We start from the raw sequence: 26300 nt of genomic DNA, 5'->3' as shown, positions 1-26300 counted from the left end.
TTTCAAAAAATTGTCAAGCTTCTTCCACACTTCCATGCATTTATTGGCTACATCTGGTCTACTTTTGACATTGGTTGTTATAACACAAAGATCCTTCCAGAGTCACTGATTAGGTCATTTTGATACGGGAATGATGATCAGCCACGTTGTTCGTATTTCTCGGAAAAAATTTGTAAGTGATGTCAAAGTGACATTACTTGTAGGCCCACCAGTAAATTTGAGCGTTGCCTACTCTTCCAGCATTTTTGTCTTTTAGAAATTTGTCGAAATGCTTTAGATAACTTCTTAGAGTAAAGGGGACTCCCATAAAAAATAGTTGAAAGGATAAGACTGCATTCACACCTGCAAGGAGTTCACATTGAATAGAATGATAGTGCAGCTCGGTGTCTTTGAAGCGACCAGACGCCGAGCATCATCATTTAATTCACACGAAAATCCTCCCCAAGCTTCTTCAGAAGCATCAAAATAAACAATAAGTGGCTTATTGGTAGGAATTTGGAAAGGAGGTAGATTGTTGCAAATATGCTTGATCTGTTTCACTCTCTCGAAAATTTTGTCAGACCAACTGAACATTTTACTTCTTTCTAATTCCTTAAAAGGAAGTAAATCTATGGCCAGATGAGGATATTGAGGGGCATTTACCGAAGTAATCCACCACACCATGGTTGCTTTGCACATCAATTTTGAACAAGGGGCTAGACAAAATGTCAAACCCATGGAAAACAAAGACAAGAGTGATGCAAAGGGGAAAACCAATGCCCAAAATTCTTCCCAAGGCAATTCCAACAACAACAACAATCGGTCCAAGGAGAAGGGAATTTACAAAGTTAAAAACAAACTCTCTCCTGAAGAGCTTGAAGCTTTTCGCAAGGACCATAAATGTTTTGTGTGGGGAGCAGGTCATGGCTATCGTTCTTGCCCCGAGAGAAATGCTTGCAATGAGACTCCTACAGCTTCCACTATCGAAGCTCCAAAAGAGGATTCTCATTGCAAAGGGTCGCCTCTCTCCTATGCTTGGGGAAAGGTAAGGGAGCATGATGCCTTCATCTTGTTTGACCCTGGCTCTACTCACAACTTCATATCAACGGAGTTGGCCACCAAGTTGGGCATTCAAGCTTTTGAGACGGGAGATACTATAACGGTCGACACCCCTTTCAAGGGACAACAAGCCTCCGTTACTCCCTTGATTGGGAAATGGAGGCTTCATGTCCAAAGTTATTCGACAAAGAAGACTTTTTCATCTCTCCTCTCCAACATGAGGATGCTATCCTAGGGTCACCATGGTTCAACCGCATGACTGCCAACATGAAGTTCCCTAAAAGGAGAATTTACTTCACCTACAGGGGAAAGAGCATGTATATAGATGCTACCGAGTCTAGTCGTACTATACCACTTGTAAATCCTCCTACTTTTGATAAATCAATGAAGAGCTCAATTTTTGCGTACATGATTTTTGTCGAAGAGTCCCTAAAAGATCCTAATGTTTCATCAAATGTAAATGGTAGGAATCAAGAAGACTTACACTTGTCTAATTTTCCAAAGGGATTCCAAGATGTGTTCATCGATGAGATCCCTATGGACTTACCTCCAAAATGAGCGGATGATGACCATCGAATTGAGCTCCTACCAGGTACCTCATCGCCTAACAAGCCTCCTTATCTAGTTTCCCAAGCTCAACAAGAGGAGATCATGAGGCAACTACAAGAATTGGTAGACAAAGGGTTTGTGAGGCCTAGCTCCTCTCCCTTTTGTTCTCCAGTTCTTTTAGTGCAAAAGAGAGATGGTACATACCCTATGTGTGTGGACTATCAAGCACTAAACAATATCACTATAAAAAACAGATTTCCCATGCCTCAGGTAGAAGGTCTGTTTGATAAGCTACAAGGCTCTACCTACTTCAGAAGGATTGACCTTAAAAGTGGCTATCATCCAAATAAGGATAGTGGATGAAGGTATTCTAAAGACCGCATTTCGTACAATGTTTGGCTTTTATGAATATCTAGTCATGCCTTTTGGCTTGACTAATGCACCAGCCACGTTAAATCTTCTAATGGAGAAATTCTTTAGATCCTATCGCAAATTCACTGGAGTGTTCTTTGATGATATCATCATATACTCCAATTCCTTGGAGGAACACAAGCAACATCTCCAAGTGATTTTTCAAGCATTGATGGAGAACAAGCTTTTTTTCAACCAAAAGAAAAGCGAATTTTTCCTTCAAGAGATTCAATACTTAGGTCATATTATCTCTCAAGATGGTATCCGTATGGATCCATCAAAGTTCAAGGTAATAAAAGCATAGCCTAATCCAAGGAATCTACATGAGCTAAGAAGCTTTATTGGTATGTTAAGTATTACATGACTTAACAAAGAAGAACGTTAAGTATTTATGGACTGCTAAGGAGCAAAATGCTTTTGACAAGCTCAAAGAAAAGCTTACTCCCAATCAGTCCTCATGCTTTCGGATCTCTCAAAGCCATTTGTGGTCCAATGTGATGCTTGTGGTGATTGCCTTGGAGCAGTCTTGCTTCAAGAAGGGCATGCCATAGTATATGACAGCCAAAGGCTCAATACGGATGAACGGGTCTTATTATTATTTTTTGTTTGTGAAAATTTTAAAAGTCCTATTTTTTGGTACTTTTATGATTTTTTACTAATTTTTTGCTTTTGAAGGATTTTCTTGTGAATTTTATGATTTTTATGGATTTTTTGAAGGTTTTATGAAAAATTTTATTGTTGTGATTTGCTTGGTCAATTTATTTTTATTTTTGTGAATTACCTGGTCAATTTTTTGTGAATATTAAGATTTTTTGAAAAATTTTCTTATTTTTTATGAGTTTTTTAAAGTTAGTTTTTATTTTCTTAGTTTTTGGATTTTTGTGATTTTCTTTTTTCTTCTTTTTTGATGGATTTTAAAAATATTTTTTTGTTAAAAAGAATAAAAAATTAACTAAATAAATAAATAAATAATTAACTCAAATTAACTAATAAAAATTACCTTTGACTAATTGAGGATGTCATGGTGCAGACGATAGCGACCTTCATGGAGCAGACAAGCGCGCAGGCTGCACGGTTTGGGGCGACGACCAGGCTGCCAATGGTATAGAGGGAGAGTGAGTGAGAGTGAGAAAGAGAGAGGGGTTCATGGCCCTGCAGCAGCAGGCGATGAAGGAGAGAGAGAGAGAGAGAGAGAGAGAGAGAGAGAGAGAGAGAGAGAGAGAGAGAGAGAGAGAGAGAGAGAGAGAGAGAGAGAGAGAGAGAGAGAGAGAGAGAGAGAGAGAGAGAGAGAGAGAGAGAGAGAGAGAGAGAGAGAGAGAATGGCGGACTCTCGGACGGCGCGCTGCAGTAGCAAGATGATGATGTGGCATGAGGAGTCTAACAACGAGTGGGGACAGTGAGAGAGAGGTTGTCCTGCAGCAGCGCAGCAGCCAGCGACGGCATAGTGCCGCATGATAGAGGAGAGAGAGACGGTGTGTGTGTGGGGGGGGGGGGGGGGGGGCACGTGGGCAACAAAGGGAATGTGGTCCCAGCTCGAGGCTCACTAAAGACAAAGAGAGAAAGAGACGAGGTGGTTGTCACACGTAGAGAGAAGGCACTTCGTATGGAAAAAGAGAAGGCGTTTGGCAATGCACGTGAGAGAGAGTCAAGGACCAATGGTGCGTTGCATGCCAAAAGAGAGAGAGTGATGGCTCACAGTTGTGTGTGTGTGTGGACCTAGCGAAGAGAGAGAAAAGGAGAGAGGTTTTACTAGTATGCACCTAAGAAGGTAGAGAGAGAGAGAGAGAGAGAGAGAGTATCTTTGACGTGGCCTCAAGGGGAGAGAGAGGGAGGGCTATCTTATGCGGAGAGAGAAAATGAGAGTGAAGAGAGAGAGTGGGGTGGATATGAGAGAGAAAATGCAAGGAGAGGCGAGAGAGTATCTTCAGCGCGTTGAAGATGAGCTTTGTAGGGGTTCTTTTTAAAATTATTTAAACCGTCAATAACCACAAGGAGTAGTTTTCACATAAATAAGCCATCAAAGTTGATTTTATGTTGAGGCCAAAATTTCACTGCCGCTTGTGGCAAACAGCGATGCCTTGCCGAATCACACACTCAAGGCTTGTAAAATTTTGCTGGTGCTCACGTCGAAGCAAAGTTTTCAATTTCAAATTTTTCAAATGCCTGAAAATACCAAATTTAGCTCAAAAAATAACCAAAAACGCTAAAAATCACCCAAAAATTAATTAAAAAAGCCAAAAAATTCTAGAAATCTCAAAAAATCATCAGCAGTCACAATCAAACACTTTTGACATGCATTAGAACACCAAAAATAACAGCTTCTGTCGAAATCGTCAATTACAAAATCAACAAACCGGTCCTCGAAAATAGCAAAACGCTCAAAACTCGACCAATGAGGGCACAAATGTGCTCAAAATGTTGCCAAAAAATATGCACACAAAACAGCTCATTAAGATCACAAGATATCAATTTTTTGCGGAATTAAAACAAAAATTAATGCGAAAATTTGAAAAAATTATCCTTTTTTTAAAACAAATCTTTACACATAGGGGATTAGTGTAGCTAAATCAAATCACAGTAATCACATCGATTCAACTGCCAAATAATTTTGACAATAAAATCCAAAACTAAGAAATTAAATCGATAAAATTAGGTTAAAATTTGATGCAATCGGAGTGTGTAAAACCCTGTTTTGAGCTAAAAAATGCAGCAACTAACCATTACACACATCAAATATGCAATTAAACATTGAATTAATCATGCACAATAAACTTTTTAGGAGCACACACACTAATAATTGGCATTTTTTACCAACTTTAGGTGCGCATACACAAGGGTTAATCTTGTCGAATTTGCAAATTGAATTCACAAATCTCTAATTAGACATGACCACAACATAAAGTAATCATCACAATTGCAAAATCATTATGCATACATTGATTTTTAGGTGCACACACACTTAAAATTAAGCGTACACACACTCAATTAGAATGCACACACACTTGATTTTAGTGCACACACTTGCAATTGACCATTCAAGCATGCAAATAAGCAAATTAGCATTGCACATTAGCCATGAAACCATCAATTTGCACATTCGATTCTATAAAAATTTTGGCATTACGACGACATGCAAACGTGCAAATCAAAAGTTCCAATTCACAATTTGACAATAGCTAGACATATCACACAAGATTTGAGTCCAATAGCACCATCCAATTGCCGATTACACCTTGTATAGGCCACTTACGTCAATGCTCCAAAGCCCTAATCTTGCATTCCAAAATCAATAAATTGTTAAGCAATTAGCACAAACCGACAATGTTAGAATGCAATCCAAGCCTCTAATTAGACAAAATCAAAGCATAAGCACAAATTGTTAGTCCAATTAGTAGAAAATTAGTGTGTAAGTTAGCAAAAATTAGTGAAATTAGCAAGGGGTTAGTGTGAAATTAGGGTATGTAGGCACACAATTAGCAAGATATGGTAACAAATTAGGGGAAAATGAATGCATTTTCATGCACACACATCCAAAATCCACAAAACCATAAACACACAAGTGAAATTAGTGTGAAAACCATTCAATTATATCATAATTACACTAGCATAGGCCATGGTTTCTCGATAGCGGCGCCAAATGTTGGGGGTACCATCGTAGCATAGCTCCAATGACCAACAATAATTGTCAATCCGGAGGGATGAGCTACACGGCTAGAGCATGGAAACACTCACTAATTAGTGAGCTAATCATGGCAACATGAACGGTAGCTCTGTAAAGTGGGCTTCTCGACCTATGGAGGTGTTAAGCCACGATGTCTGACAATCTCCACATCTACTTCTCTTTACCTCAAATCAACCCAATCACCACTATCTTTTTTCCAAAAAAGCCTTGTAATTAGAAAGTAATGATTCTTGAAGTGTATTCATCTAGTCTATTATTCTCTATTTTTCGCTTAAAACCTACAAGCCTTGTAAAGTGGCCAATGGTCGTGGGAAAGGGACCCAAGTGTTTGGGTCAAAACCCTTATCTTCTAAAATAAAATTATCATTATTTGTAAGGAGCTTTTGGACGTCAATTGTGAGCTGCAACTCTGCTACAGCTTGTAATCAATCTTTCTCTTTGTCTAGTAATCAAAAATCAATTCCGATTAGTGCATTGTGTTTCTTGTCTCTTGCTCTTGAATCTAAGTGTAATCATTCTCAATTTTTTTGCGGTTCATGACAACCTATGTGTGAGCAAAATGCATGGATTTGAGTGTTAAAATGGTTATTTTTTTATTTTTTGACCTCGGAAGAGTGTTTCTAAGGCATAGAGCTACCTTTTTGAATAGTTATGTTGCACCTTTTTGCACATTTTTTGGGATGGATCGTGATTTTGGTACCTTCTCTGATGACTACAAAACTTGGTAGGATTGTGCCCTTAGGTGTTGTAATACTCCTCCTTTAGTTTCATTGCATTCCGACTCTATTTGGATGTCAAAAAGGTGTGATGACCTAGAGCGGTGAGACTGGAAATAGGTAGATTTCCACACTAGAGAGTGATAGAATTTCTATAGTAGTCGATTGCATAGTTTTGTAAGTTCACTTCTTGATATTGAAAACCTCAAAGAGTCTCTGTGCCCCATCTAGAGTCACTTCCCTAAGTATTGACATTATGTTAGTGCCAGATAGCTATGCTACAGACGTCCGTCCCTGCGACTCGCTAACATTGGTGTCGCTTTCGGGGATTCGATCCTTAAGTGGTGAGTGACCTAGTCTATGAAAAAGCCTCCTTTCTAGATATTTTGACACCCATTCCATTTACACTTAGGGAGCAAAGCAGCTAGACGAGGGTTTAGTGCTTGGTAGAGATTGGAGTCGTGGACTGGCCAATTCTACTCTTTAGGAGCAAGGAGAGCTATGAATGAGATATAAAAGGTATTTCATTCTTTGGTTTTCTCTATGCTTGGAAAGGATTGCTTCTCCATCTATTACATTGTTATTTTTGCATTGTTCTATTACATTCATAGATTCATTTCAGTTCATAGGAGTAGGTTAAATGACAACTTCAACCAGCAATGGGGCTAAAGGAATCAGGGTAAAAATTCTTTGAAACCATATTTTGGTACAAAAGACCATAACCTCAAAAACTTGAAAATTTGATGGTCAAAGCATCAAACCCGATTCAAACTCAAAAATACCTTGCAAAAAGGGTTAAACAAGCTTGTAGGAAACAATCTAAACAATTTCTTTCCACTTTTGTTGAGGAACATGGATCGCAATCCATGTACCTCTGTGACCAATTGACTAGAAATTGCCATCCATTGTTTAAGCTTGCTCCCAGAATTCTAAGTGTGACCATAAATAAACTGCTAAAGTATATCCAAAATCAGGAAATTGGACAAATCTACAAAAAAATTGGAAATCTAGTAGAATTTGGGAGAATTGAACTTTCAGCGTTCCAAATTCAAAAAGGCGTGAGATTTGGCTTCTATAGGGAATAGAGAACCAGCAGGATAAAAACTCATAACAAGGTGCTGCCAAACATGGATTGCGATCCATGTACCTGGTTGAAATTTGGGACTGATAATTGGCCAGTACATCCTTGATAACTAGTGGAACAACTTTGCCAAAAGAGACATCGCAAAAAGTGCAAAAAGTTAATCAAAAAACCAAAATTTTGCTAGATAGCCAAAAAATCGCAAAATAGATACAAAGTTTTGCTTTTGGTTGGGCAAAAGTGATTCAAATTCAAAAAGATTTGGGAAAGACTGTCACCATAACAAGGACTATAAGTTGACCAAGTTTCATGTCAAAATGAGGTCAAACAAGGATCGTGATCCATGTACCTCATCATGATTTTGGGGTGAAAATTGACAAGTGGGTAACTGTAGAGTGCACAGGTGATGGAGAAGGTAGGAAAGAAGACTATGCACACACACTAACACACATCGAGACACACACACACACACACACAATCGTTACCCTGCAACAGCCATTCAACATGCTGCTCTCATTCTTCTTCTTTTTGAACTATTATCCAAACTATATTTACAACATAGTATAGTCAGTGTCCGGCCACCCATAGCACAACGGCCATATTCTTTAACATCGTATTCTTTAACATCATATTCTTTAACACTCCCCCTCAAACTCAGAATGAGCTTGCATATGATGGATTCCCAATGCTTCACGAAAGTAGCAAAACTTCTCCTTTCCAAGAGCTTTTGTAAATATATCCGCAACTTGATCATTTGTCTTCACATACACCAAATCAATCTCACCTGCCAAAACTTTTTCTCTAATGAAGTGATAATGTACTTCAATGTGTTTGGTGCGAGCATGGTAAAGTGGATTCTTTGCCAACATGATGCTGCTAATATTGTCACAATATATAATGACACTGTCAAGATTGTCAAAACCAAAGTCTACCATAAGTACTCTTAACCATGACTCTTCACATGCTGCCAAAGCTGCTCCACGATATTCAGCTTCTGTACTTGATAATGCTACAGTTAATTCCTTCTTGCTACTCCAACTTATCATACCATTGCCAATGGAAAATGCATAACCACTTGTAGATCTTCTATCCATAAAATCTCCCGCCCAATCTGCATCTCTGTAACCATAAAGACAAAGCTTCCCATTCTTTCATAAAACATTCCATAAGTGACAGTGGCTTTCACATATCTCATAATCTGTCTCACTACATCAAGATGACTTTTACATGGCTTTTGCATGAATTGATTCACAACTCCCACTACACAACTCAAATTTGGCCTTGTTATTGTCAAGTAAATAAGACTTCCAACCATCTTGCGATACATAGTGACATCCTCAATTTAATGTCCATCATCAATCAACTTCACATTTTGATCAAGAGGTGTATCAACCAGTTTGCACGTTTTCATTCCATACTTTTCAAGCATATCCAATGCGTATTGTCTTTGTATCATCCAAATTCCTAATAAAGTGTCGACAATTTCAATTCCCAAAAAATATCTCAACTCACCAGGGTCCTTCATGTTGAATTCTCTCAACAAACTCTTCTTGACATGCAAAATTTGCTCATCATGACTTCCAGTGAGAATCAAGTCATCAACATAGATAACAATAACGACGATCTCTCCATCAACATGCTTCAAAAACAATGAGTGATCAGCAGTAGACTGTTTAAATACAATCTTCTTCAAGAATCTGGTTATCTTTTCACACAAAGCTCTAGATGCTTGCTTCAAACCATACAATGCTTTCTTCAACTTACACATGTAATATGAAAACTCTGGATGTTGATAACCCTCTGTTTGTATCATATAAACTTCTTCTTCCAAGTCACCATTCAAGAATGCATTATCGACATCCATTTGCCGTAACTTCCAACCGAACATACTTGCCATTGCTATCACCAATCTAAATATTTTCATCTTTGCAATTGGACTAAATGTCTCATCATAATCAAGACCTTTTGTTTGTGCATAACCTTTAGCAACAAGCCTCGCTTTGTATCTTTCCACACTACCATCTGACTTGCACTTGACTTTGTATACCCATTTTGAACCAATTGCTTTCTTTCCACTTGGCAAGCAAACCAAATCCTAAGTGTCATTCTTCACAAGAGCATCCATCTCATCATCCATAGCTGACTCCCATTCTGATTTTCCAATTGCCTCTTGAAAATGTGTAGGCTCTTTATGTTGCACACGTGAAACCATGTATGCATAATGTGTACGCATGTAATCGTTGTATGTCAATCTATCAAAACTAGATAACGCACCCTCTCTGATCTTCTCAACTATGGTGCACTCTTCTCTTCAACTCTTGCATAAGGGGGTATATATTTCTCAGCATGCTTATTGCCAGGTGTCCTCAAATGTGGTAAACCATGCTCTTCATCAAAGCTTTCATCTCCAGAACTCTCCTCAACCACTTTCTTCTTGCCTTTCTTGTCTTGCTTCTTATCTCACAAACGACCGCTCCATGGGTTGACACTTCCTGTACTCTCCTCTACGATATGTGGTCCTGAAATAGTTCTTGTTGATGGTTATGCCTTATCAACAACATGACGCACATTCTCTTGCTCTTTATACTCATCTTCTATCATCAGTGGCTTTGGTTTATACCATGGTTCATGCTCACAAAATCTGACATCTCTACTGACATAAACTTGTCTTGTCGTAAGATCATAGCACTTGTAAACTTTCTTTTCAACTGGATAGCCCAAGAATATACACTTCACTGCCTTTGGCTCCATCTTCTTTCTTGCTTCATTTGGCACATGAACATAGCAAACACATCCAAAAACTTTCATGTAGGAAACTGTTGGCTTGATCCCATAAAGTCTCTCATAAGGTGAAATTTCATGAATGGCAGTTGTTGGTGTTCGATTCATTATGTGTACTGCTGTATGAACTGCTTCAACCCAATATGTTAATGACATATTCATCTCATTCATCATGGCTCTTGCAATCTATGCTATGACTCTATTCTTTCTCTCAGCAACTCCATTTTCTGCAAGTAATCTGTCTTCTTATGCCTTGTTCATGTAAGTAATCATCAAAACTGTGTGACATGTACTCTCCCCCTCCATCTGTACATAGGCATTTAATTTGACAACCATTCTCTTTCTCAACCATAACTTTGAACTCCAAGAATACCTCGAATGCTTCTGACTTTGCCTTTAGAAAGTAAACCCATGTCATTCTGTTGTAATCATCTGTGAATGTGATAAAATATCGACAACCATTCAATGTAGCATGATCACAAGGTTCCCAAATATCTGAATGAACAGTTTCCAAAGGACTTTGGCTAATTCTCCCCCTCTTTGGAAATGGTAAATGAGATTGCTTTCCAAATTGACAAGCTTCACAAACATGATTAAAATTCAATCTGCCAAACTTTGGTAATCCACGTACAATTTGATTTGATTGCATATGCTTTAGTCTTCTATAATTGACATGACCGATCCTCTTATGCCATAACTCTGCCCAATCATCTTGAGTGGCTGATTTGTTTGCATACATACTGTTGTGTAAACATGGATCCCCAGCTTCCAATGAGAGCAAGCAACCTTTCTTTCTTCCACGTGCCAATATCTTGCCTGCTTTGCCTTTGTGAAACTCCTCTATGAAGCAGCCATAACGATTAAAACGGACTTGCAACCCTTGATATGTCATTTGTCCAATTGATGTTAAATCTTTGTGATTGAATGCACATATAGAACATCTCCCAATGTGTTGTATGTCCCGTCTTTTTCTAGCAATGGAACTGAACCAACATGTGTAATCCTATGTGTATCATCACCTGTAGCAACAAACTCATCCTCTTCTAACTTCTCTTTTCTGTCAAACCATTCACCATGATATGTCATATGATTTGTGGCACCACTATCTAAATACCAATCATCTATATAATGTGTCTCCACCATGCTTCCAACAACATGCTCCATAGGAAATAAATGTCCACTTGATCTATTGTCATATATATTTTGTTCATGAGGATTGTATCCATCAAAGTTTCCTCCATGTCTGCCATATCCTCAGCCTCTTCCACCACGATCACGATTTTGATTTAACTTTGTGTAACATTCTCCAAAGAAAAGGCTATTTGGCTTCCCAACATGGATCACGATCCATGTACCTTTCTTGAAATCCTGAACAAGAATTGGACCAGTGAGGAGCTTAAACTATTGGAACAAAAAGTTTCCAAAGAAAGGAAGTGAAAAGACTTTTAGAAAGGGGTCAAAAGGGGCAAAATCAGTTCATATCAAAAAGGGCCAAAATAGGGTTAGGGTTTGACTTTTGACCACCCTAAACATACCCAAATTTTACAAAAAGCATAGACTTGAGATCTTTAGACCAAGGGCTAGGTGCGGGATCAAAACCATCCCATTTTTCCACTGAGGTTTATAAATCGCGATCCATGTTCCTCGAAGACATACTGAAACCAGAATTGCACCACAACCAGAGATAGTCTCCAGAACCTTGGTGCTCTTTTCAAAATTGAAATTGGACTTAAGTTGTGGGTGTTACAAGTAAAATTGTGAATTTGGTGAAAGTGAGGGATAAAATTTTGTCAATTGTAAGCTTGGACTAATAGAGCAACTGTAAACTCATAGCCATCAAGCATTTTTTACAGGGTATAGGAGCTAGAGGGTGTGGCTCAACAAGTAAGTCAAACCAGAGAGAACACAAGGCATCCAATGAGGTAACAAGGTTGGGGTTTTGTAAAGTCATTTCTTCATGTATTTTTGCGATTAGGAAGGTTGTATCAGAATAGAAACCCTAGCCTAAGAGACCAAGTGAGCAACATCTCAAGAAGAGCAATGAAGGACTTCTAATCAAATGGCAGACCGTTAAGATGCAAAAGAGACCAAAGAAGTGATGATACACCATAATGGCCAAGGATTCAACAGGGTCAACTTTAAGGAAGGAACTGTCACGAGGGCAGGTTCTTCCAGGCCAACATCGGATGTAAAGCTATTGTATCTAAAATTTCAATTCAAGAACCAACTAAAAGCTAAAACCTATAAGGATGGTATGGACTTCTATTGTGTTAAATTGGAGAACAAACCAAGTAAGTTCAAGGACCTTGTAGATGTGGACTATAACGGAGATAGATACTTTGCGAGAAGGAATGATGTATCTAGTCGTTCATAACTCCTTCATTGTGGACAAATGGGGGTTGATTGGCACCAAGGACAAAGTAGATGAGAAATTGGTGGATGAACCACCCGAGCTGGACAAGCAAAACATTGTGCTAAGGCGAGTAAACGAGACAAAATGGATAAATACAGACAACACTTACATGGGGCTGTATAAATTCAATAATGGACAACAAACACTCTATTATAGATGTGATGAACCCCACATTGAGGAGCTGATTGACCATAAGAGATTGAATGGTTTTACATACACAAAGGGGATAAATATCCCAGTGATCACGATAGATAAACATGGCCGTAGATCAAAGAAAACAAAACTAGTGAACCAACAAAACTTGAAACGAAATACCATTGGATACAAGAGTAGTTGCAAACACAACGGATGAGACCAAGTCTCAAGAGATACAATATGTCCCTGAAGTGGAAGAGTTGTGGCCACAATCCTTGTGAGAAACAATCAGAAAGCAAAAAGATGGTAGTGCTACTTTAGATGGAATCTCACCAACAAAAACTACTGAACAATTAGTTCAGTAGTTAGTTCAGTACCCACATCTTACATCATATTGTTAAGAAATGCATCGCTTTCATAAGCATAATAGGGTCACATTCCAAGGCCTTGCATAGACACGATGTTTGAGCCCATGCACATGGCACAAACCTTCATCCAAAATGACTCATAATGGGAAGGGGGAATAACAGTAGCTTCAACAGCTTGTTGCAAGATCTAAAGCTGCAAGATGTTGAGAAATCATGTGTATAGTGTACAAAGTGCATTTTGCTGCTTAAATTTTTGCTTTTTTATTTCTTTTTAGTAGAATTTGATACTCATCAGGGATAATACTGAGCCATAATGAAAAAATTCAATGCACATGATTCCTAGAGTGAGAGTATGTACATATGAGTGTAAGCAATAATTTTGGCTAAATTATTGGCCAATAATAATAGTTTTCAATATTTTCTTTCCTTTTTAACCTATTAAGGATAAAAATTAATAAACAAATTAGCTAGAAAAGTTGAAATCAAGTTCTGAAAGCAAATGCCAAATCTACAAAGCACGAACTTCAAGCATGTCAAGTTTGGAAGGATTTGGCACAAGTCAAAATTCGGGCCAACTTCCAAAATTGCAAAATTTAGGGCCATCTCAACTGTAGGTGGTATGCCATGGAAAATGTGAGCAAACAAGGCAAGTATACACTCGATACTTGGGGTAGGTCATGCACATATAGGAAAATTTGGGCAAGTTAGACCTCATTTGCATTCACTCAAAGTCACACACACACACACACACACACACACACACACACACACACACACACAGAGAGCTTGTGTGACCTAGAGCTTCTTATCAAATTTTTGCTTGCTACGAACACTCAAGACCCTCTTACCCACGAGATTTCACAGGTATGAACCTTATATGTGCAAGATCAATTATGTATAGTCAAAAATTGCACGAACAACATCACATCAATTGCACCAATCAAATTAAATGCAAGAGTTCCTCAACTTGTGAGAGGTCCCTTGGGGCACCAAATGAAGTCAAAACCCAAAAAAAATATCACCAATGGACTCCCCATACAAGGAAAAACTTACCCGTGTAATCACAGTTGCAAAAGGTGGTGGGGAGCATGGATTGTGATCCATGTCCCCCCACCTACAAATCCAGAAAAATTTGTGCAAAACGTCTCTCCTTAGAAGCACTTTAACTCTCTCTCTCTCTCTCTCTCTCTCTCTCTCTCTCTCTCTCTCTCTCTCTCTCTCTCTCTCTCTCTCTCTCTCTCCTCTCTCTCTCTCTCTCTCTCTCTCTCTCTCTCTCTCTCTCTCTCTCTCTCTCTCACACACACACACACACACACACACACACACACACACACAATGGTCGATAGAGAGTGAAGGTTGCTAAACTGCACACGTGGACCATGCATACGTATATAAAGCGATGGCAATACGAGCAAGCTGCACCTTAATCTTCACAAAGGCATATGTACAAGATTCCGTTTTTTGACGATTTTATGAAATTGTGGGGACATATTTGTCCTAATCATAGTTTAAAAAAGTTGTTGAACATGGATAGTGATCCATGTCCCCAAACCTGCCAGAAAATGGTAAAAATTGGGCACACAGTTGGATATGACCTTGGGGGATGTCCCCAGCAAATTTGGGAGAAAATGGACTCATGACCACCCAAAAACCATAGCAAAATGAAAAATATGCCTGCAAATGGTCATTTTGACCCATGAAGTGTAAAATTGATCCAAATAAAAATATGTTGACTAATAGCTTAGGGAACATGCCCAAATCTATCCTTTGAAGTTGGTCAAATTTGGCCACCAAACATGGATCCTATTCCATGTACCCTTAGAGCAGATTTGTCAAGAATTGGTTGTACAGATAAATTTTCAAAGAACATGTCAATTCTTTAGTGTTTGGATGCATAAAGTGGGTCAAATGGCAAAGCTAAGCAATTACAAAGTGCAAGTGCAAAAGTCTATGGATTGGGTCAAGTCAATGTATTAAAGGAGTTTATATGCTCAGTGCGTCAAAAATGGTGCAAAAAATACTCGCCAAATGGAGCAAACTTGCCAATAGGAGTGGGAAGGTCAAGCAAACCCCAACAATTTTGAAATTGGATAGAGAGAGAGAGAGAGAGAGAGAGAGAGAGAGAGAGAGAGAGAGAGAGAGAGAGAGAGAGAGAGAGAGAGAGAGAGAGAGAATTAGAATTGAACTTCAACTTTCAATCATCACATTTGCAAAATCTCAAGCATTGCAATAAAGAAGATGTCAAAGTTGGGATAAAATATCCAATATGGTAAAGTCAAACCATATTGAGCCATAAACTGGGAAATTGGGTAAGCTTAGGAAAAACTTGTCCAAATCTGAAAAGATTTCATTAGGTGATGGGATAGGCTATAGGAACATGTGTGCCAAGTTTCACCCCAAAAGGTTTCCAAACATGGATTGCGATCCATGTACCTTTTTCACGTTTCAAGGTCAAAACCTAATTATCAGGTCTTAATTTCCAAATAAATCCTAACCCTAAAGTATCATCATTTGGATACCAAAACCTAGCCGAAGTGCCAAAAATCTCCAAGTCTCTGGAAATTCTCCAAGAATTGGCATAAATCTCAAACCAACAATCCAAATCCAAAAAGTTTTGGACCATAGCACCCGCATGTCAGATGGTATCATCAGAACTCCCAAATGTGTTCTAACATGGATCGCGATCCATGTGCCTTTGGCACAAATCTAACATGTAACCACATGACCTAGTGCCTGTAGTTGTCCTAGATGCATTGGTGAAGTTTGGTCAAATTTGGACTTGTTTTGATCAAGTTATGTTCCTTTTTCATTTTATGGTCAAGTTTGTAGTTTTTTTACTTTCTCAACAACTTTTTGACAAATTTAGCAGCTAATCAGTTGGTTTTTTGATACCAAAATGCCTCGAAGAAGAGCTCAGAAAGAGTGGGAAGCAGTCTCTTATGAATTCATTCACATATCCTGAAATGAGAAAGCACACATATCGAAAGAAGAGCTGGTAAATATACCAAAAAAAAGTGTTTATAAGAAAATTCCAAGTTGCAGATGACACAAAAGAGAATACTACAATCTTCCCAAGAGAGTTGTGGACCCTACACCAACAAAAGAGTGCTGCTTGAAGGCTCTAGGCGTCTACATCTCGACACATTCTTTTGACTCCCACTATGGGGCACTGACTTCCAAAGAGCCCATGAGCTCATGAACTCCATCCAATACAATGGAGAAGCTACATTGACTGATAAAGATGGTGTGAAAGTCAAAGTTAGGATCACTGATGAGCTGATCAATCAGGCATTCCACATACTAGCTGGAAATCACAATCTGCTCCATAAAACCAAAGCCATCGACAATGACCAAAGCCTTTATCAAGAACTAAGGGCACAAGCTCACCTACAAGGACATGATCTACACAGAGACAGAGCTGCCACTGAGACGAATCTTTGTACACCTCAAGGTCCAAAAGCCACCCCGCTACATTGGACCAAACTTGCACATAGAGATAGTCATGGCTATGGGTTTGACAGAGCAAAGGGATGCGACCTGGGAAGTTATATCCTAGAATATTTGGTCAAAGAAAACTTAAAAAGCAGTGAGAAGAACAAGACATACATGAATGTAGGTCATGTACTCATAAGGATTGCATACCAAGATCTTGGTATGATTGACCAGTTGCCACTAGTAGATTCGCAATTGGACCTACTGCATAAATCCAAGCACTCAGTCCGCTCCGTTGAAAGTTCATCTACTAATCCAACCAAAAGAAGGAGGATAAGACAAAGCTCTAGGGCAAAGACCCCTGATAGTAAAGCTACATAGTTTGATATGGAGTTTAGTGGAGAGATCAAACCAGGACATAGGAACACTCCATCAAAATTCCAATCCATAGCAGATGATGAGGAGGAAGATGATATCATAGTCCCCCTAGTGAGAAAAGGATGCAAACCAGCCGAGCACATCCCAAAATCACAAACTTAGAGTTTGACGCAAGAAGAGAGATTGAAGAAGATTGCAAAGGAGAAGAAGAAGATGGATGAAGCGAGCTTTGATGCCGATGATGAGGATGATATTGAGTTGGCTAGCAAAAAGAAAAGTAGAATAAATGGAGAAGATCAAACAATATAGACAAAGGAAAGCTACTAAAGACGATGAGCTAACAGGTCCTTCAGACGACAACACATCCATGATGTGCTCAAGAGAAAACTTGAGCAGTGGGAGGTAGAGGATGCTAAGAGACAAAGAGTAGATGATTTTGAATCTTTGGTGGATTCACCCAAGGGCCTTACCTCTATTCAAGAAGAATCTCCAAGAGATGAGTCTACCATGGATCAATGATAAGAAGATTATATGGAGATTGACCAACAGTCTCACCCAAGCCTGCAACACCACCTCCTGCTAATGAAGGAAAAGAGAAGATATAAACAAATCAAGAGAGCCAAAGCAAGCTGAAGCATATCGACAATAGGCTCAAATAGAAAAAGAATCTTTAAAGACTGATCAAGACCACATGAAGGAAGGACAAGAGAAAGCAATCCATTAGCAACAAAGAAAGGAGTTGGTGCTTGGGACCTCCCAACAACAGACTACTTGAGAAAGAAGCTCAGTGTCACTATACTCAAGAGCAGTGATTGAAGATGTAGATAGATTGATCCGAGATTTTGATATCGACCAATATTTGGAAAGCATCAAACTCTAGTCCAAATGCCAACGAGAAGTGTCCCAACTCAGAGAATTAGATGCTCAAGATGCCAAAGAGGAGGCACGTGCAGCAAAAAAGGAACATGTGAGGCTATAAAAGCAAATAGAGATCCTACAAGAGGACCAAGAAATCTGCAAGATACACTTGAATAGGAAAAGAAACACAAAACCGTCTTTGCTCAAGACCACCAAGATTAAATTAATGCAAACACTAAGCTTCAAATGGAGAAACAAAGACTTGAGGAGACGTTCAAAGGAGAGCAATAAAGAAATGCAAATCTAAGTGACTCATATGATGTTGTGAGCACACAAGTTTGAAGCTCCTAGCAATGCAAGATGTGCCTGCTCCGGCCTCCACTTCTCAAGCACCACAAGCCATTCTAAAGGAGATCAAGGCATTAAAGGCAAAGCTAGCATAGGAAAAGTATGACCAAAAATTGATGACATTCGGCCACATGGCCATTTGGAATCAGAATGATCAAGAAATCAAAGAGCTAAAAAATACTTGGCCAAGGCTCAAGCACATTTAGCCACCCAAGCTGAACTGCATGCATAGGAGATATAGAGTAAAGAGCTAGCAATTAGTGCCATAAAAGCTAAAGCTCTTGTACCAGTTTAGCAAATACCAATGCCAGCCATAGAGGCTGCAACAATAGACCTCCCCTCAGTTGGACGTACCAAGTACATCTACTAAGTGTGGGCTACCAAAATTTGAAGAAGCTACGAAGCTGACAGATGATAGAGAAGAACTAAAGAAATGGATTGCAGACATCCCAGACCCCTCTCACAAAGAATTTATGCTACACGAGCTCAAGGTACTGGAATTGGCAGCCTTATTCATAATCAAGCCAGATGAGGTGGTCAAAAAATTTTGGCCACGAGATGGATTCACTTCCACTAATGAATCAAGAGGCTATGCTATGGAGGAAAAAGCTTTTGCTAGCACTCAAGACAAATCAAAGGGGCAACTACAAAGTTGTACCAGTCAAAGCTAATCAAGTGCTCACAATACTAGAAAACCAATAACTCTAGCAAAAGAAGTGGCTTGAGAAGAGGCCATAAGTTGAAACCACATATTGAAATGTGCCTCAACATCTTAGAATCGACCCTACCTTCTACCCAATCCTTATATGGACATCTTGGGAAAGCTATGACATCTAGAGGAGTTGGCAACCATAAGTGCTGAATTATATGATGCTCTCAAAGCCAACAAACAACTACAAGCCTACAGAATCATACATGGTGCACACAATGCACCATGTATGACATCTAGAGGAGCTGGGAACCATAAGTGTTGAATTATCTGATGCTCTCAAAGCCAACAAACAGCTACATGCCTACAAAATCATACATGGTGCACACAATGCACGCAGTGATCACTCCTTCTAGATTCTCACTAAGATAGCTAAGATGATCATAACATGCATACAAGATTTTGAAGACATAGAGGCACCAGAACGCCCGTGGTAAGTCTTTCTTGAAGGTATCCAGGGCATAGCATGGAATCTAGAGACAAAGGTCCCAAATAGAAATCTTGTTATGGGGATGTACGATGGAATCATGTTTCTGCCCTCGCAATACAATGTTTCATTGCGGTTTGTGACTCCTTGTATGTGAGATAAATATGCTATTTTGAGTGGAAAAATGATTGTTTTTTTATGTTTCAACCATAGGAGAGTGTTCCTAGACCATAGGGCGACCTTTTTGGATAGCTCTATTGCAATTTTCAAGACCTTGATCACGATGAATCGTGATTTTGGTGAGATTTTGGTACCTTGCCAAATTGTGATCAAATTATGTAGGATAGTCCCCCTAGGCCTATTATACCTCCTCCTAAAGTTTTGTTGCATTTCGAGTTCATTTGAGTGACAAAATGGCGTGACGACTTAGAGCAATGAGACATGACACATGCTTATTTTCTTGAGTAAAGAGTGATAGATTTGCTAATGTTAATGATAGCTTAGTTTTGTAGGTTCACTTCTTGATGTTGACACCCTCAAAGAGTCCCCATGCCCCATCCAAGTCACTGCCTCAGTATTGACATTATGTTAGTGCCAGACAGCTATGTTGCAGAAGTCCGATCATGACGAGCTGCTAACAAACCTCAATGTAGCAAGTATTGGGCTCACTGTGTTCGTTATCAAAATCTTCAAATGCCAAATTGATTTTGCCTTTGTTGTTGGATTTTCCACCTCAATCTATGTCTTTGAAGTTGCTTCTACTACTTGTGCCAAATTCTTTGTCTTTGTAGAAACAAAACTTTGATGAGTGAGTGTTCTTTCCAAATGTGTTGCATGGTTTGATCTTGTAGCAATCCTTTGACAAATTGTTGCTTCATCCACAACACAGCCTCTTTTTTCTACTTGTGACTGCATATGCTCCATAAGAGGTTCCTTTGATGTTTTTCTCCTGTTTCTTGCCTTCTTCTTGTAGTGAATTTGTGACACTTTCAAAGCTTGGTATGGGTTTCTTTTCCTTAAGTACAGTGACAATTTGTTTGTATTCTTTAGGAAGAGCTTTAAAGTAGAACCGCTTTTTGGTCTTCTTCATCAACTAGTGCTTCTTTGTAAACAAGTTGTGTGCAAATGCTCTTTAGCCTATTGATGAGGTTAAAGATATCTTCTCTTTCTTTCATTAGACCATATAATTTCATGAAATTTTAGAATGTTTTGCTTTAATGACCTTTGTTGATGAATACCTTTTGAAGTTGAAGCTTTATAGGCTTTTGGAGAGCTATGAAAAGGCTTTATGCGAACCTACCCTTAGAATGGCACTACCCGTATCTCAGGGGAATGTACCCTAATCAAAGGAGAGCTTTGGATGGCTCTATGGGAATCCTCTAGAGATAGCACAAGTGATGAATGGGTATCTCTTGGAGTTATTGGTGAAAATAGTCCCAAATGGTCTCTAGTCTAAGGAAGTCAAGAGGGCTTGGGTCCTTGGAGCTCAAGGGTTCCCAAGAAGCAGCCCTATTGGATCCGAATTTGGTCTTCAATGGAATTACTGCTTCAAAGTTATGAACCGACCGGTTGGCCTTGTAGTAAAATGTTAGGTTCTTTGTTTGCTTTCGTTGAAGTCAACTCATTTGGTCTCGTGCTAAGATGCATCTAAAGCACATATCTATATTCTAACCCTCGTTCCTATTGATTCTCCCACATTAAATGATCAGTTTAATATGAGAAAATCATTTGGGTTGGTTAGATATTAGATTCTATGACATTACCTCTCTCTTGAAATCATAGTCGTCCTCGACTATGAGGTAGAAGAGATAAAGCCTTAGTCATTAGACAGTGTTTCTTAGTGGGTAGAGAATCCCTTTTTACCCTACGACATCTTTCCAAGATGGATGACAAATCCATTTGGTGCTTGGGAGACATAGCTGCCGCAAGCATGTCTGCTCGTTAGTCCATTTCATTCTCCCAAGGAGAGTGAAAAATCCTACTTGGTGTATGAGCAATGTCGTCATCACAAACATGATTCTAAGTATGCATACTACTTAAATTTTTGCACAATAAAAAGAGAACTAGTCTTACAAGACAAAAACATTGATCATTTAAAAAAAACATGTACATTTGCTTACTCTAATGTAGCATTGTAAGCATTGACAAGGTTCATACTATCCTTAAGTTGTATTCCTTGCATCCATCTAGCATCTTCAAAAGGATAATTTTTGAATTTAATAAGATACCATCATATAATCTTACCATCTCATAGTACCTTGTCTTCATGCCAAAGAATAGCTTTGGCTTGTAGCACCTCTTCTTGGTCTTCAATAATTGGTTCACTTGGTGGCTCTCCTTTGTAGGGCTTAAATACACTCACATGAAAAGCATTGTGTATGAGCCAATGGTTGGGCAGCTTGAGTTGATAAGCCATCTTATTGATTGGCTTCAAGATTTGAAAAGGACCATACTATCTTTTTGCTAGTTTAGCATAATACTTTTAATGAACCGTAGAATTTTTGCACGTCGTTTGCCTCAATCGAGCCTCGGGAAACGCAAGTAAGACCCAATCATTTTCTTTAAACGTTAAGGCCCTTTTCTTCTTATCAACAACAGCTTTTTGCCTTTGTTGAGAGATAAATATAGCCTCCTTAATCTTTTGAAAAGATTATTGTAGGTCACGGCTATACTCATCAACATCAAAGATCTTCCCATGTACTTTAAGTAGCAAGGGACTTTTAGGCTCAATGATTTTGAAAGGTGCTTTTCCCGTAGAAGCATGGTCAGTATTATTGTACGCATACTTTACAAGAGGTGAGTAATTATCCCATTGTGAGCATCGATCTACTTCTATAACATAAGTCTTGAGGAGATCGAGAATCGTAAGATTGGTTATCTCACTTTGGCTATCCGTTTGTGGGTGATAGGCCAAAGAGAAATTCAAATTTGTACCTAGATTTCCAAAGAGACCTTTTCAGAAATTACTGGTCATTCTAGGATCTCTATCTGATACGATGGATGTTGGCAATCCATGGTGTTTGAAAATCTAAGATATGAAGAGAGTTGCCATTTGGTGTGCCTTAATAGTCTTTTTGATAGGAATAAAGTGTGCTTGATTGCTAAACGTGTTGACTATTGTCCATATTCCCGTACTCCCATGGATAGACTTGGGTAATCCAAAGATGAAATCCATGGATATACTCTCCCATGGTGAATTTGGGCTAGGCAATGGCTGGAGTAATCCAGGTTTCTTCCCTCTGTCATAGTTGGTCATTTGGCATACCACACATTTTGAAACATACTCTTGTATGTCCACTTTCATGGTAGGCCAATAGAAGTACATCTCTACTCCTCAAAGAGTAGGTTGAATGCCTTTATGCCTCGCATAGGGAGGAGCGTGGGATTCATACATGACTTTCTCATGAAGGAGTGGGTAATACATAACCTATTGCCATGGAGAAGATAACCATCCTACAAGGTGAATGGTTCCTCTTTCTTCCCCAAACCAAGGACTAACATTATGTCTCTAAAGTCAAGGTCAATAGCATACTCATCTATCGTAGAAGATAGATCATTGTGAGTTGTTATAGACACCACATTAACTTTTGGTCATCGTGAAAGTGCATCGGTCACTTGATTGTGCTTACCAGCAATGTGAGCAATATGAAAATTAAATTGCAAAACAAAAATTGCTCACCTCATTTGTTTGTTGGAAAGCTTGGTTTGCGTCATGAAGTACTTGAGACTTTGGTGGCCTGTTTGCAAAATAAATGGAGTCCCCAATAAATAGTGCTTCCACGTGTCTAGGACATGTAGAACAACTTCAAAAAAGGTAAAGAAGCAAAAAATAAATAAATAAAAAGCAAAAAGCCACCCTTTTTTTTTAATCTCAAGGTGAGAAAATGAGACGAAGCGAGCCAATTGAGCAAGAAAAGCCAAAAGAGATAGAAAAAGCGAGGAAACAATCAAATTGAAGCCGTGAGCAACAGGAATAATTCAAAAATTTATCAAAAAAAAGTAGAGCAGCCATAAAAAGCCTACAAAATCGAGAAGTGTGAAAACAATCGAATCAAGCCGAGATAGACGAGAAATACAAAATTGGTCGAACGAGCATAAAACGAACCACGAAAAATCGAGAAATCAAATTTGTTTTGAAGTTGACCGAGTAGGAAATTACCACACAAAACTCAATTCATAATTGAATTTTGAGCAAAATTTGGCCGTTAGGACATTGTTCACGCGTCCAAATTGCGACTCGAGGCTGAAAATAGTAGATTTTGGGTGAAATTTAGCAAGTGTGAGTTGCAAAACTGGTGAGGGTTTCAAATTTGGACCTAGAAATAGGGGAATCATCAACACACAGTTGGTAATTGTTCGTGCTGAGAACATCACAGTTCTAGCCTAATTTTGAAAAGTGGTTCCAAAATTTAGTCAAGGAGATGAAAGCGATCATGCCGACCAGAAATTAGCTGGTGCAAGCAATTGCATTGCAAATTAAGCCAAGAATAAGAAGACTAGGGGCACCACTCAATACGACCACATATTTTCATCGCTTCAAAAATTGCAATCAAGTCTGACACATTTGAGCTAGAGTTACTTAACTCTTTTGAGTTTGAAGAGCAGTCAACTGTAAAAATAGCTTTGGCAAAAGCAGTCTTGTCAAACCCAAGCAAGAGAAAAATTTGATGGTGCAACATCAAATACTGCTAGGAGATGATTTCTATAGAATAAGCCGACATGGACTCAAGTCGAGTTGAAAGTTCAAGTATCGCAGAGCTAGCCAGTAGAGCAGTGGAAACATAGGCACAAGTGCAACAAAACAAAACTTTTACTATATGGCTACAATGGAGACAAAGTCTTATATGCAAGTTCAGAAGGCCATATGTATCTTATGAGCAACAAAAGCAACATAGGAGCCAATATCCTATTGATCGGAGTAAAGTTAGATCTAGAGAACTCCTAGTTGTTACAGATTTCACTAGAGCCAGGTATTGCAATCTCAAAGATGAAGTGCAAAAAATAGATCCAAAGGCTTTTCCAAACGTCTGCACAAGCTAGCAAACCATCTAGTTGGTGCATAGGAAATCAGGGTCATTGTACATAGATTATAGTGGTCAGATCTAAGGTCGAGAGCCAAAAGTGGAAGATCCAATAGATCAACCAATAGAAGCCAGTCTGATTGGAGATCAAGTCAAAGGCAGTACAAAGGTCAAGACGGAGCAGTCTACAACATGATGCTCAGTGTTCTGAAAGAGGATGCTTACAATTTGGTCAATACCAAATTATCAAAGCAGAAACTTCTCAGCAAGAGCTAGAGATGGACGAACCGAATGAAATGCCAACCTATCATGGCGTATTGCTCAGATTGTGGAAGAAAAGGTAGACATTTTTTGAAGGATTGTCCAAGAAACCCAGACAACAGGGACACGGCAATTGTAAAGCAAAGCACATAGCAAATTGGAAATGTGAATCCCGATGTAAGTGCATCTAACTCATCATTTTTTTATTACAATCAAGTGCTCTTGCGTTACCATTAGAAGCACCAGTAAAAGCATGACAAAGTCAAAATCTGCATAAAGATGCACAAGCACCTCAAAAGCCTAAAATTGATTCTTTGAACAACAAATTCCTGCGTGAATTTGGTCAAAGTGTCCCGTTTTCACCGAAGGGAAAAAAGATGTAAGGTTTGCAAATGATGTTTCATCCATTGCCACTAGTCATTCACCAGTCTAAGGAACACATTAAAGAGAATGCTATTAGAATTGTATGGCACACATAATTCATATACACACTATGTAGACCGAAAAGGAAAATTGTACAAAAGGATCGACCAATGTTTGAATGGCCCACATACTAGCTCATAGAAGTGCGTCTAGTGATAGATAAAAAAGGATGGTTCATTTTAGAAAATAGAATCTATTATAGCCCATCCTCTCTAGAGCTGGACGACATTTCTCGAGTGAACCCATAAATATGTTCAAAGCCAAACTCTCCTCACGTTTCGATTTTGTGATTAGACCATCATATACTTTGACCAAAACAGTCATAGATATAGACGAGAGTCTAAAATCTATGATGCCTTGGGTCCTAAAAACATAGAAGATCATATCATAGGAGACCCATGGGATAAACAATATTAGGGCAAAGATAGTGATATCTACAGCTTGAATTGGGGAATTATATTTTTCATGTTTCATGAAGGTACATAGAAAACTATGTAGAAGGTTTTCAAATGCCAAACATCAACAGTCCTACACACAATATGCCTTCACAGTCCCAAAAGATGAGATCAAACCAGAGCCAATGGTCTTGAGCTCATACAAAAAGATTTAGTAATCACCCTAGGAAGGGGGGAGCTACAAATATATCAAGCTCAGGTCTAGTACCACGAAATGATACATCAATTATAAGCCCTAAAATTTCAAACAAGCAGAACCCTTCAAAGAAAAAACCATCGAAAGATCATATGGTTGTTGGAAGTTTCTAGTTGACCCAGATTCCCTCACAGTTTGCAAACAAATGCCGATATGAAGATCATCAAGGATAAAGGTTCCAATTGACCTTCACAAGTCAAAGTCAAAAGCCGACGAATCCCATTGTGTTCAAGCAATTGCTTGTAACCAAGCTCACATATGCATATCGAGATGCAAATGTGAATGAATATCAGTAGGTTTGTGACCTTGTACAAACCCATATAGATGGCCCAACTGAAGTCAAAGACTATCTAAAGATAATGCAAATGTTACCATATACATGTGGTAGTGATGTCGTGAACACACTAGGACCGCCGAGGCATTTTTTCCCTCTTTAGGAGGTTTTTCCCCCCGTGCATCGCATATACGCCCATCACTCTAGGGCTAAATATATTTCCATTGCACACTAAGTAAAACACTCTCTGTTGTGTGCCTTGAGCTTCGTTTGTCTTCTCCAAGCTGTGTGTGTTTTCTTGCAACCCTAATGCCAACAATTGGTATCAGAGCATGTTGCATCCT

Source organism: Adiantum capillus-veneris, chromosome 12 (assembly GCF_014529385.1).
Source record: "Adiantum capillus-veneris isolate H3 chromosome 12, ASM1452938v2, whole genome shotgun sequence".
Lineage (NCBI taxonomy): Eukaryota > Viridiplantae > Streptophyta > Polypodiopsida > Polypodiales > Pteridaceae > Adiantum > Adiantum capillus-veneris.
This window is presented reverse-complemented; position numbering follows the sequence as displayed.